The following is a 14,804-nucleotide window of genomic DNA, read 5'->3' as shown; positions in this document are numbered from 1 at the left end:
CCTGTGTTTAAATGAACCGCATGTGACTTTGTAGAATTTCTGAATAAAAATGAAAATGAAACTAACTTCTCTACATCAAAACCGCTAGATAAGTCCTGTTATCATGGTTTATAGGACCGTGATTCTTGGCTCCTCTAAAGAAAAATTTTGTTGCAGAAGTTTTGCTGTATGTTAGAATGATATAAGTGGGGGGGGGGGGGGGGATTAAGTAGCTTAGTTAAGTTTAAGTTACTGAAACTTTTCAAATATCCAAATTGGGATCAGGCCTTTTTGGTAATGTCATTCAGCTGTTTCTGTCAAGGATTTCCTAATAGCTCACTTTGGTATTAAAAATAAAAGGGCCAGTGGTGAATGTCAGTGTTCCAGAAGTGATTTATTAGGTTGTTGTAGAGACCAGGTCTTATGAAGAGCTACCTGCTGCATGCATAGTGTAAAAATAACAGGATGTGTTCATTTTTAGAAATAAAAATCCCTTTCTTGTTTTTGTTTCTCATTTTAACTGCCACTTATCTCTCTCCTACCGATGAACCAAATTTCTGCATTTCCTCAACTCACATCATTCCTTCAACCATTGCTCTCTGGCTTTTGACTCCATCATAATGAGGGCACCAAGGGACAGATGAACAATTCCACAAGCTTCCCAACCCTTCCTATGGCCAGTTGACAGTTTTTCAACCCTATGTTAGTGCTCTGCAAACACACTATCAAGACAAATCCCCTACCCTCACTTCTACCCAGTCACCACCCCTAAACACTACTTGAATGACACAAAATCTGGAACTACCATTGCCCATCACCCCTCAGAAACTATCCACAGTTACCAATGATTTCTTAACTCTAAGTGCAAATGACGGGTTTCAGCTCTTACCTTAGCTCAAGTCTTGACAGCATTTGACACTATTGACCATGTCCTCCTTATATCTCTATTCTCCCACAGCTTCCTAACACTTCAGTCTCCTGGTTCTTCTTGTATGCCTTGGGTTATCTTTCCTTTCTGCTGCTTGTATGCCTTTTTCCTGCTCTCCTCATCACCATCCAAATATCCTCTTCTTCATGCCTCTCCTCTTTCCCTTCTATGTCACATATTCTTAATTTGATAGTTGCCTGAAACTGTGTAGGTTTGTGTGATTTTTAACATGTACGTTTTTCTAGACAGAGAGTCCAAAGCTTTCCTCACATTCTCAAAGGGATCAAGAATACCCCCATGCCCTGAATTGGGTCCTCTGCAACTTGGTATTCCTGGGCAATCTCATCCACTCATGTCTTCCTACCCACTACATGCTAGTGACTTCCAAATCCTTTCATCAGATCTGACACTTTCCAATTAAGCATCTCAGTGATTTTTATCTTCTGTCCATTACAGAAGGCATAAGATCCTTAAAATCTGCCTCTCCAGCCTCCAGTCTTCAAGTTCTCTGCCTTCTAGTTTGGGTTTCAGAAATTATAAACTATATTTGGCTGTGTGGGGAGAGTGGAATTCTGATGGAGCCCTCTCTCATAATCAGTGTACACCAGGATCTCTCTCCCTGGCCTGGGGGCCTCTCTCCTTTTGTCTGGGAGTTGTATTCAGTTGTTGATCAAAGCAGCTTCCTGTCCCAATTCTTTCTGTCTTTCTTTTCAATGATATTAAACATGTATCTTAACAGGCAATATGCTCTTCATTGTGTCACACAAGCAAAATGAATTTGCAAAGGAAGTTATTTTAACTGGAGGGTGATTTCAGATGTTTCATTAAACGGTCTTATTCTAATTTTCTAAATATTCAAATGGGGTTGAAAAACTTAGCTCTGGCTTCACTTCCTCCAGGAAGACTTCTTGGACACCCACCTCCCTTCCAGGCTGGATGAGATGCCCATCTTTTGTGCACTCATTGGTTCTTACACTATTTTCTCATAGCACCTACCACACTGAGTTGTAATTCTGTTTCTGTATTTGTCACCCCCATTTGAGAAAAGAGCTGTGTCTTCATCTTTGTGCTTCCAGCACTTAACACAGTATCTACAACAGGATAGGTCCTCAGTCTCCTTCCCCTTGGAGACTTTGTCAGATGCAGTTTCTAGCCTGCCACCTGGGTCTGTCTATTCCAGCCCACTTTCCACGTTGCTTCCAAGAAATGTCATTCTAAGAAAACAAACTTTATAATATCTAAGCCAAAAGTCAAAAAAGACAAAGATTTGACTAAAAAAAGTATAACTTCTATACTGAAGACATATTTATGCCAGCATAAATTCTTATAGAACAAAGATTTAAATAGTAAAAAAAAAAATTAAACCTCAAGAATACTCAAAGTGTGAGTTTCTTTAAAAATGTCAGGGGCGCCTGGGTGGCTCAGTCGGTTAAGCATCTGACTCCGCCTCAGGTCATGATCTCGCGGTCCATGAGTTCGAGCCCCGCGTCGGGCTCTGTGCTGATGGCTCAGAGCCTGGAGCCTGTTTCAGATTCTGTATCTCCCTCTCTCTCTGCCCCTCCCCTGCTCATGCTCTGTCTCTCTCTGTCTCACAAATAACTAAACATTAAAATAAAAAATTAAAAAAAAAAAGTGAAGTAGAGAAGGTCCTTGTAACCATGACCTCAAATCCATAAACCATGAAAGGTGACTGGTAAATTTGTCTATGTAAAAATGTAAGGCTTCTGAATGGCAAACAAAATAAATTTATTTTTATCCGGTAATCTTAAATTAAATCTGTCTCTTAAGAGAGACAGAGTGTGAGCAGGGGAGGGGCAGAGAGAAAGGGAGACACAGAATCTGAAGCAGGCTCCAGGCTCTGAGCTGTCAGCACAGAGCCCGACTTGGGGCTCGAATTCACAAACTGTGAGATCATGACCTGAGCCGAAGTTGAATGCTCATTCAACTGAGCCACCCAGGTGCCCCTGCCTTTAAAAATTATTTAAAATAACTTTTAGATGAAGTTCTTTTTATTGTGTCTGAAGATTTTTGAGGGCTCAGGAAAGGAGAATTTATGCTAAGTCCAGATCCTTTTAGAAATACTTCCTTTACAACTCCTGATAATATTATCCAGTCTGCAACCATATCAAAATTAATGTAACACTGTTGATGGGTAATATAAACATAAGATTGCTATTTTCTTTCATATTTACTTTTAAAATCCTATAACTTTAGGTAAGTGCTGGATGTCTGTTAACACAGAACATCTAATCCTTATGGAGACTAAGAAATCTTGGACCATACTATTCACTTCTTCTAAAAAAATAAAAGTCCTAATTTAAATAAGAAAAGTATGACTTTGTCCTAGTCCATTTGAGCTGCTGTAACAAAATAACAGAGACTGGGTAGCTTATAAACAACAGAAAAAATTTTTTTTCACAGTTCTAGTGCTGCAAGTACAAGATCAAAGTGCTGGCAGACACAGTGTCTGATGAGAGCCCACTTTCTTTTCTTTTCTATGTGAGAGCTCACAGATGATGCCTTTCACTGTGTCCACAATGGTAGAAGGGAGGGGTGAGGGAGCTCCTCAGAATCTCTTTTATAAATTCATGATTCCCATTCATAAGGGCTCTACCCTCATGACCGAATCATCTCCCAAAGTTTCCTCCTCCTAATACCATCACCTTGGGGATAGGATTTCAATATCTGAATTTGGGGGTGGACACAAATATTCAGTCCATAGCCATGACCTTGGGGGATATAAGTTAAGTATATAAAACTACTATGTTTTTACCGGAATTTTACATTGAAATATAATATTTGGTTATTAAAGTCTCAAAATGGTTATTTTTTCTCAAAACTATGCTTCCATTTACATTATAGGAGAGGTGCAGGTGCAGACAAAAAAAAAGCTGAGACTTTGTCTTCCAAAATCTATATTCAATCCATAATCAGGTAAATCAACTTTCTGGGATTAATCTGTAATTGCCACATTTACATAGAAACTCCTGGTTAAAAGAAACTTTTCAAAACAGATTGTTTGGTGTTGCATTTAGGCTCAATGTTCATTTATTTAATTCACCTATGACATTTGGAAAAATTTTTTCAAACTTAGGAAAATGCAGGGCTTCACTGAATTATACATAAAGGCTGCAAAATATTTTTGTTACACAACTAAGTACAATTGAATAAATGCGATCAGGCAAAAGTAAAGACTTTCCTTTCACATTTAAATTATATTTGTTTGGGGTGTCTGGGTGGCTCAGTGGGTTAAGCTCACACTTCAGCTCAGGTTATGATCTCACTGCTTGTGGGTTCAAGCCCGGTTCGAGCTATGCTGACAGCTCAGAGCCTGGAGCCTACTTCAGATTCTGTGTCTCCATCTCTCTCTTCCCCTCCCCTCCTCTCAAAAATAAATAAACATTAAAAAAATTTTTTTAAATTATATTTGTTTCACACATTACTGCCTGAAAACAAGTTGGAAGAGACTATTACTCATCTTGACTATGACAATTTGTTACATAGTTTGGCCTCTCTTTTTAATGTTAAATAGTCTGAGTTTCAAGTTCTTCTTTTATCTTTTAATTTTTTTTAATGTTTATTTATTTTTGAGAGAGACAGAGACAGGATGTGAGTGGGTTAGGAGCAGAGAGAGAGAGGGAGACACAGAATCTGAAGCAGGCTCCAGGCTCTGAGCTGTCAGCACAGAGCCTGACATGGGGCTCAAACTCACAAGCTGTGAGATCATGACCTGAGCCGAAGTTGGACGCTCAACCGACTGAGCCACCCAGGTGCCCCTCAAGTTCTATTTTTCTATTAATCTTTAAACAGGTGGCTTAGTGCAAAACTTGAATAGCTGACGCCATTGACCACCAAATTGTTTGTGGACCAGAAATCAACTCTACCTTGTTGCTTCCTTGTATATTTCCTTCTACTATGAGCTTCAAATGCTCTAAGCAGAATTAGGATATCACTACATTTGCTTAACCCTGATTTGATGATGATAATAGTTCCATTGTGCTCCAGGATCTAGATCTTCTGGTTTCAGATCCAACACATCTGTGCCTAAAATATATATCCTCTTATTCTTGGCCCTGTTCTCCAGGATTAATTCCAAAAAAGTCATCTGTTAGGGTACTGAATATAGAGTCTCCATCGTGTGTACTTCACCTGGTTTTTTTCTGTTCAAGAACTGAGGTTTTACTTCCTGTAGAGGCAAGATGAAAGTCAATATCCTACTTTGTCTGAAACTTGTTAGTTGATTTCTAGTAAGGCCATCAGGGATATGGTCTGGTGGAAGTCGCTGTCCTGGAGGGCTGAGGCTGGCCAAGGAGCTGCCTGGCTCTTGTCACCTATGACGTGGGGCTGAAAGAGATAGACTCACTCATTCAAGATGGCTGAGAATCTCCAGGTGGCAGTGGCAACTGTCCTCAGAGTAGGGAGCAGAGTCTGAGAAAGAGAGGGATCTAGGACAGACTGTGGTTACTTCTCAAACCCTCTGCCTTTTCCCCCTCAGGGCTCTCTTCCTTCTAACATTTTATTTTGAGAAAACTTCAATCCCACACACAAAGTCCAGATGATGATAAATTATCTTCGGTGTATCCTTCACCTAGCAGTTGGTAACATTTGCCTAATAAATATTCTTTAAACAAACTCCTCTGTTCCATCAGGCAGTGTTTGTTCCCAGTGACTGGGGATTTTGGCTGACAGAATCATGAATAGGAAACTCATAGAACAAGGAACACAAATAGTAAGTAAACATGTGAAAAACCGTTCAACCTAACTGCCTTTTAAAAATATGAAGTCGGGGCACCTGGGTGGCTTAGTCAATTAAGCATCCGATTTTGGCTCAGGTCATGATCTCACAGTTTGTAGGTTCGAGTCCCATATCGGGCTCTATGCTGACTGCTTTCTCAGAGCCTGGAGCCTGTTTCAGATTCTGTGTCTCTGCTCCTCCTCCACTCATACTCTCAACCTCTCTCTCTCAAAAAATAAATAAACATTAAAAACTTTTTTAAAAAATTAGGTCAAACAAGGAGATGCAATTTTTCAATGATAATAACCTGCTTAGGGAAGGATGTGGGAAGATGAGCACTCTTTTTATTGGGCAGTGGAGGGTAACCTCATACAAAGTCTCTCGAGGGCAATTTCACAGTGTATAGCATGTGTTAGAATAGGGAAAAACTGGAAATGTCCCCAGTCCAGGGTTGGGTAAAAAAGTATGGTATATTCATATAATGAAATACAGTTAACCCTTGAACAATATGGGTTTGAACTGTGTGGGTCCAGGTATAGGTGGATTTTTTCCCCCCATAAATATAGTACAGTACTGTAAATGTGTTTTCCTTATGATGTTTTTAACATTTTCTTTTCTCTTAACTTTATTGTAAGAATACAGTATATAATACATATAACATACAAAATATGTGTTAATCATCTGTTTATAGTATTGTTAAGGCTACCAGTCAGTAAAAGGCTATTAGTGGTTAACCTTTTAAAGAATCAAAAGTTACATGCAGATTTTCAGCTGCAGACAGGGTGGGGCTGTGTAAGGGTCAATTGTACTATGAAAGCATGAAAAACCTACATAGATCTCTATTATGATAGAAATGGATATATTATCCATGATATATAGTTAAATTAAAAAAAGCTATTTGCAAAGAAATATATGCAGAATAATTACATCTTTGTAAACATGTATATCCATATGTATATCTGTATATGAATAGACAAAATCTGGGAACAAACATCAATTCATTAGCAATAGTTATCTTTGGGTGGTAGGGTAACAGAGAATTTAAATGTTTTTCTTTATTCTTACCTATATTGTCTGAACTTTTCTTTTTATTTTTTTTTAAACATTTATTTATTTTCGGGAAAGCACAAGTGGGGGAGGGGCAGACAGAGGGGGACAGAGGATCTGAACCAGGCTCTATGCTAATAGGCTGACAGCAGCGAGCCCTGCACGAGGTTCCAACTCACAAACTGAACGGCAAGATTGTGACCTGAGCCGAAGTCGGAACCTCAGTTGACTGGGCTACCCAGGCACCCCATGGCTGAACGTTTCATAATGAATATGAATTTTATAAGTAGAAAAAACATGAAGCTATGTGGAAAAGCTTTTTAAAATATCAAAGAAAAAAAAAGCCTCACAGACAAGTTAAAAAAACAAAAACAAAAAACAGCTTCACAGCACCTGTGTCATGATCTAAGGGATAAAGTCCACATTCTTTCCTTGGCACCAAAGTCCTCTGCAGGCTCTTTAACCCCTCCAGGTGGAGTTAAACTGCTTTCTTGGATTATAATTTATTCATACACCTATAAACCAGAGTCTCTGAGCCTTTGAGGAAAGATGTTTCCCCAGTGCCAATCCAGTGCCTAGCACCTAGCAAGGTGCTCAGTAAAGGTTAGTTGAATGACTGAAGGATGGCGATGCACACTGAGACCTGATGGATAGATTGGGGCCAGGCTGAGAAAAAAGAAGGCAAAGCTTTGGGAGACCTTTGTCCTGGGGACTAGAAGGCTCTTCCTGTTCCTCTCATTTTCTGTTTAACACCGGCAACAGCAGGTAGGGCAGAAGTGGTTTGGCCCATTTGGTGTGTGGTGTCTGCGAAATAGTCCAGAAAAGTGACAGCTGGGGCTGAGCCAAGTCGGTGAGGGTGATGATGGGAAGGGGAAGAAGAGCCAAAGCTCCTGACCAATGCAAGTTTCAGTACAACTTCTACCCCATCAGCTGTTGAACTGACAATAGCCCTCCCTCAAACATGAGTATACCAAAAATGCTCTATTTGACCAGAATCTGGTTAACTAACAAGTAAACTTGACTTTGAAAGGCAAATATTTTTACTGAACTAGGCTCCTGGCAACCAAGACCCAAATATCCATGATTCTGAAAAAGGGGCATAGATTGTTTTTTTCTTGCTGCTGTGACAAATTACCACTCACTTGGTGGCTTAAAACAATACAGTTTATCATCTAACAGTTCTGTAAGTCAGAAATCTAACCCGAGTTTCAGGGGGTTAACATTAAGGCAAGGCTACTTTCCTTTCTAGAGGCTCTAGAGGAGAATCTGTGTTCCCTGATAATCTCCCCATGGAAAGGTTCTTAATCATTACCACACCTGCAAAGTCCCTTATACCATTCACATTGATTAGGATGTGAACATCTGAGTGGATGGAAGAGTAGGGGGTTATTCTCCCTACCACAAGGTGTGATATGGAGAAAAGTATAAAATTGTTAGTAATAAGAAACCAGTTCTGTATATAATGACATAGAAAATAGCTATATTATTAAATGAAAATAATCAAGCCCAGTTAATATGTATAGAATGATCCAAATTTTGTGGAACCTCCCCTACTTCCTCTCACTAAACTCTGGGTGTAAGCTCAATGAACCTCCTTCCACCTGTCATGGCCTGGTTTTTTGGGGTAGATGGTGGAGCCCATCTCATCCACTCACACCCTCAGGGCATCGAGTGGCCAGATAGGCTAGTCCCACCTCAGGTTTTGATGTCATCAGTCATTGAATAAATAGATTTTTGGCTAGCTTTACAAATGGTAAACTGTCTTTTGGCAAACCATTTGTGGCAAGGTGATCTACAGTTAAAACAATAATAGTAACAAGGATAACGAAAGTAATGAAATAAAGAAAAATATCACAAATACAAATCTTTAATTTTCTGACTTCCTCCTTTGTACCTTGACTGCTTCTATGGTGTGTATGCGTATGGTGGCTCCTTCACCTTTTTATATTCTTTTTGTTTTGAATTACTGATTCTTTACTAAAAATTTCTTCCTGGTTTCTTTGCAGTTCTCTTTTAGGAGAAGAGTTTAGAAAAGTCTAAGGAACCAGAGTGTAGAGAGCATATAGTCAAATGCAGGTCCCACATAGCAGGGGACAGCCAGAAGGGACCACATACACCAACTGGCCAGAGGCAAGTATCAGCTAAGCAAGCTGGAAAGTGGGAAGCTGGGGTTTAGAAAAACTTGCCAAAAGGGAAAAAGGGCATTTGAAGGAGAGTCCTGACTTTTTTAAGGGGGCTTCACGCCCAGTGCGGAGCCTGAACTCATGACCCTGAGATCAAAACCCAAGCTGAGATCAAGAGTTGGACATTTAATGAACTGAGCCACCCATGTGCCCCGAGAGTCTTGATTTTTAATAGTGCTGCATGGAATCTAAGGCAGGATGGAAAATCCAAGTTAGAATTCTATAGTTTTAAACCAGAAACTGAGATGCAGACCCAAGGATCTATGAGGGGAAATCACTGATGAAAAGAGACTATGCCCGTAAGTTAGTTTCTGGGTATAATATCCCTAGGGATGGTGCCCAATTCTTGGCTCCTGAGGTTGTCCTGTTGCCCCCACAGTTAGGGGGTTTTGACTTCTGCATTTACTTAACCCTTCTCTCCATCCAAGTTGACAACTAATGATGCCTCTAATCCCTTTTATAGTGGGTGCTGTGTTCCAAACTATAATAATAGACTTTGTAGTCATTATTTTAAAATTCCTCACTTTCCAAACTGCGTACAGTATATAGCCATGAAAGGAGAAATGCTAAACTTTAACCATGGTTTCTTAGGGGAGGAAAATGAGATGAGAGGCAGACAAGGGAACTTTCACTTTCACTCTAATTGTTTGTATTTTTCCATTGTGCATACATTCATGTGTTGGGCTTGTAATTTAAAATAAAAAGTCCCTTAAATACCGTGCTTACTACTGGGAAGAGGATTTGAGAGAAATTGGAATTTCATAGGTCTGTACTATGGGTTTTTTTTTTTTAATTTTTAATGTTTATCTTTGAGAGGGATAGAAAGACAGAGTCTGGTCAGGGGAGTGGCAGAGAGAGTGGGAAACAGAGAATCCGAAGCAGGCTCCAGGCTCTGAGCTGTTAGCACAAAGCCCGATGCAGAGCTAGAACTCACAAACCACGGGATCATGGCCTGAGCCAAAGTGCGACACTTAACAGACTAAGCCACCCAGGTGCCCCTGCTTGATGTTTTCAATACCAAATTTGTATGGCTTTCCCAGTAAAAACAAATTGGCAATTGAGAGAGCATGGTGGTTACACACAAACCTGAGGCCGATTCCCCACCAACCAGATATCTCCACTCTCTCATCTTGAATTTTCTCATGTAGTCTCCCTCAAACAGATATCATAGTACTTACGATGTATGGATTTTGTCAGGTTTTTCCCTCCTCCCATGAATGGTGTCTGACTTGGTAACTATCAATAAGAAAAAGACCTCACTCTGTGCTCCATTTGCTTTGGGCCTGTTGCCCATTGTGTAATAGCTTTCAAATCTGAGGATTCAATCAGCCCAGACACCTTAGGAGGGTGCTAATAAATTAATCATTGTACTGATTTTAACTCCAGATTGGAATCTCCTGGTTGGCAGAGTCTGTTATCCCCTTCTGCTTTATTGTTACAGTACTTACATTTTCCACAAAGCCTGCAGTCAACTGACATTTGCTCAATTTAGTGGAATTTAACACAAAAGATTGAGGATTTCCAGTTCCCAGACAGACTAACCAGGCTGTACTTTTGAGCAGGCAACAATCTTCAGCCTCCTCAAATTAAACCATTTAACAATACGCATCTTTGGGTTAGAGGATTGTCTGTTTTAATATTCTTTATAGTTTTTAGTATGTTCCAATTTTCTGTCATGTGCATATATCACTTTTGCGGGCAGAAAAAAAGTGTCAGTTAAAAAAATAATCCTACACATGTTGGTGCTGGTTCCTGTTTATCTACTTCCCCTTATCTTCTCATATGCTTTTAATCCTTGCCCTGATCTCTAAGCCAGGCAATGAATTGTTCCCATGAACCCTCTCTCAGAAAGTGATTTTCTAGTGGAAATTATGGGGCCTTTGGAATCAGATGGTCCACTGTCTGAATTTCAGCTCAGTATGAATGTGGGCAAGTATCTTACCTCTCTATCTCCTTATCTGTAAATGAAAGTAACACCTCCGTTCTAGATTGTTGTGTAGTTTGGGTCAACAGCTTCATAAACTTTAATTTGTATATGGATCACCTGGGGTGTTGTTAAAACGCAGACTCTGGTTTAGTAGGTCTGGGTTGGGCCCAAGAATCTGCATTTCTTTCTTTCTTTTTTTTTAATGTTTATTTATTTTTGAGACACAGAGAGCCAGAGCATAAATGGGGGAGGGGCAGAGGGAGAGGGAGGCACTGAATCCGAAGCAGGCTCCAGGTTCTGAGCTGTCAGCACAGAGCTGAACAAGGGGCTCGAACTCACAGACCATGAGATCATGACCTGAGCTTAACCGACTGAGCCACCCAGGTGTCCCCCAAAGTCTGCATTTCTAAGAATTCCTAGGTGTTGCTGATGCCAGTGATGTATAGACCACACTTTCAATTACAATGGAGGGATTAATGACAGAACATTTGAAAAAGCCCAGGCACAAAGGTCCTATGCTTATTCCTCTCTGCTTGAGTGGGCCTGGCTTTTCTAGCTGTTTGGATGGGCCCATCTCAGAAAACTGCTGACTGAGATCCACTCACGTGCAACCCAACCTATTTGCATTTTAAGCTATTCCTATTTTCTCCCCACTTCAGTTATCATTCTTTTTCTTTCTGTTCAAGCACTCCATTCTTCTTTTGTCTAACAAAAATACAGGTGTTTTTTTTTTTTTTCCTAACAGCTTTATTGAGGTATAATTGACATACAATAAATTACATTTAAAGTGTACAATTTAATAAATTGTAATATATGTATATATCCATGAAATCATTGTCAAATTCAAAATAAACTCATATCCATCAACCCCAAAGTTTCCTTATGTTCCTGACTCTCCCCTCTCAAACCAACCCCCCCACCCCAAACCACTCATCTACTTTCTGTTGCATAGATTAGTTTGCCCTTTCTAGAGTTTTATATAAACAGAATTGTACAGTATATACTTTTTCTTGTCTGGCTTCTTTCACTCAGCATAATTATTTCATCTATGTTGTTGTGTGCACCGGTCCTTCATTCCTTGCTTAATGCTGATGGTATTCCACTCTATGGATATATTCCACAATTTGTTTATCCAATCACCTGTTGACATTCGAATTGCTTTTAGCTTTTGGCTATTACAAATAAAGCTGCTATGAATGTTTGTGTACAGGTCTTTGTATAGACAAATGCTTTTGTTTTCTCTTGGGTAGATACTTAGAGTGCCTGGACAGTACATGTTTAACTTTTTAAAAAAATTGTCAAATTGTTTTTCTTTTTTTAAAAAATATTTTAATGTTTATTTATTTTTGAGAGAACAGGACAGAGCACGAATGGGGGAAAGGCAGAGATAGAAGGAGACACAGAATCTGAAGCAGGCTCCAGGCTCTGAGCTGTCAGCACAGAGCCCGATGTGGGGCTTGAACTCACGAACCATGAGATCATGACCCATGCCGAAGTCTGACTCTAAACTGACTGAGCCCACCCAGGCACCCAAATTGTTTTCCAAAATAATTATATCATTTAACATTCCCACCATGAGGACATGAGAGTTCCAGTTCTTGCACATTCTTGAAAATATTTACTATTTTGAATTTTTTTTAATGTTGTTTATTTTTGAGAGAAAGTGTGAGTGGGGGAGGGGCAGAGAGAAAAAGAGGAGGTGACAGAAGATCCGAAGCAGGCTCAGTGCTGACAGCATACAGTCTAATGCGAGGCTTGAACTCACAAACCATGAGATCATGACCTGAACCAAGGTTGGACACTTAATGAAGTGAGCTACCCAGGTGCCCCAAAATATTTACTATTTTGAATTAATATTCATTGTAAAAAAATTTTTAGGAGAGTCCTATAGGCAAAAAAAAAAAAAAAAAAAAAAAAAAAAAAAAGTACAGCTGCTATACCCACGACTGGGAAATAACACTATTAAATTGCCATGTTTGTGATTTCTACAAGCTTACCCTCCTAGACAAACGGTCTCAATAAAGCAAACAAACTTTATATCTCATTTTCATTCTCACTACTCAAAGCATGTCATAAATGGAAATTCAAGGAAAATACAGGAGTTCCCCAAACACAGAAAACTGGAAGATATACTTTTCTGTCTTTACTGCATTTTATTTTTTTTTGTTATCTTTTTGTCTTTGCTGCATTTTAAAATTGCTTTTTAAATTGGTTTTCTAAGTGAATACGTCAGAATCTATCTATAATGAATTTTAAGTATAGTATTTCTCTATGATGTAGTAAACAGGGAATTTAGAGGTAAAATATAGCCATGAGTCTTCCTATACTCTCAGGGCACTAGAAAACACTTCAACACTAACATTTCAGGCCTTAAGAGCCTTAAATGAGTTAAACACACACACACACACACACACACACACACACACACACACACACACAAATGGGAGAAGCAAGAATTGGTTTACTTGTAACTTTATGCATGACAATTATTCTTGTACCACAAGAGAGTTATAGATTGAGCTGGTAGGAAAACTAGGTATGTAACAACAATAATCATAGTACATTTGTTAAACATTATAAAACACTCCGCTAGGAACTGTGTGAGGCTCTCTGTGCATTATCTCATTTCATTAGATCTGTGGAGAGTATTCTTTTTCTAGTTCAGACGTGGCTTCCACATTAGGGGTTATTACGAGGTCTAAAAATACATAAAAGAAATCTATAACATAACATATTTGTTGGCTTTTTGGGGAATCACAACCCAACTCCCTTTAACTGAAAACCATGGTGATTTCCAAGATCTCCGTCTCTCCCGCCCCCATGGTTGAGAAAAGACTGCTGGACTGAGTTGTCATGTGATGTCAGCATCTTTTTTATGGTATGTCTGGAGAGTAAGTTTTCTTAGTGGGTCTGTCCAACATTGTTAAGCTCTTACAGTCAGTAGGTTTGACTTCTTTGGCTGGACCTATGGCCCATGCAATCCAAATTCTCACTAAAATTTCAGAGCCCTTATTTTCCAAGAGTCTAACGCATGAATGGCAATAGCATCAGGCAAGTTTGAATCCTAGTCTCAGCTTTTGTTATCCCTTATTCATAAAAATTAATGGGGTGATTCCTATTTCCTACCGTTTATTCACATATTTACCGGTTTGTTCATTCAATCATTCGTCCGTTCGTTCGTTCATTCATTCATTCATTCCATTTACGGAATACCTGCTATGTATCAGGCGCCATTCCAGTGTGGTAATTCCAAAGGAATGACGTACCTAAAGGGGTCTGTAAACTCTAAAGCTCTAGGCAGTTACTGCTTTGGCAGTGGTTGTTTTTCTCACAAATCAACAAAACTAAGAAAATTACCTAAACAACAGCAGGAAGATACAGGGAAAATTTTCTTGGCACAGGGCTTTACAAAAGCAAACTTTGGCCTGAAGGAATTGAGGAAGCAATAAGGTCCTTGTCCATTCTGGACAGTTCTCTGAGCTGTCCTCAAGAGACCTCGAGGCTTGGGGACTGTTTTTCTTACTCAGAGAACCCGTAACCCTACATTATATTTCCGGGGCCATAGTTCTTAATCGAAGTTCTTATTCTGCCCCACACCATTCATCCTTTGTCCGCGCTCTTAATCTTTCTGGGCTTCAGTTTTCTTGAATGAAAACCACATGTCCTCAGGTCCTGCTAGGGACATGGTAAGCAAGTCACTCTGAGGCTGGCTGGTTCTCAGAGAGGGGCTGGACCAGAGTACTTCCAGCCCGAAGTTCTAGGATAGGAGGCCCTCCGCACAAGCTCTGGCGTGCACCCCAAATCGAAGGGCGCGGGTTTATAGACAGCGAAACTACTCGGCCCAGCCCAAGCCTTTCTAAGCATCAAGGGACGTTATAGGAAAATGAAACTGAAAACGGGGAAGTCCCCCTCTCTAACCTGGCCCGGCACCGCGCGCTAGGAGACAAGTGACGGCCCCTGCCGTAAGCGTTCTGATTGGCTGTGCGCGCGTGGCATATAAGTAGA

The sequence above is a fragment of the Panthera leo genome, chromosome B3, assembly GCF_018350215.1.
Source record: "Panthera leo isolate Ple1 chromosome B3, P.leo_Ple1_pat1.1, whole genome shotgun sequence".
Lineage (NCBI taxonomy): Eukaryota > Metazoa > Chordata > Mammalia > Carnivora > Felidae > Panthera > Panthera leo.
This window is presented reverse-complemented; position numbering follows the sequence as displayed.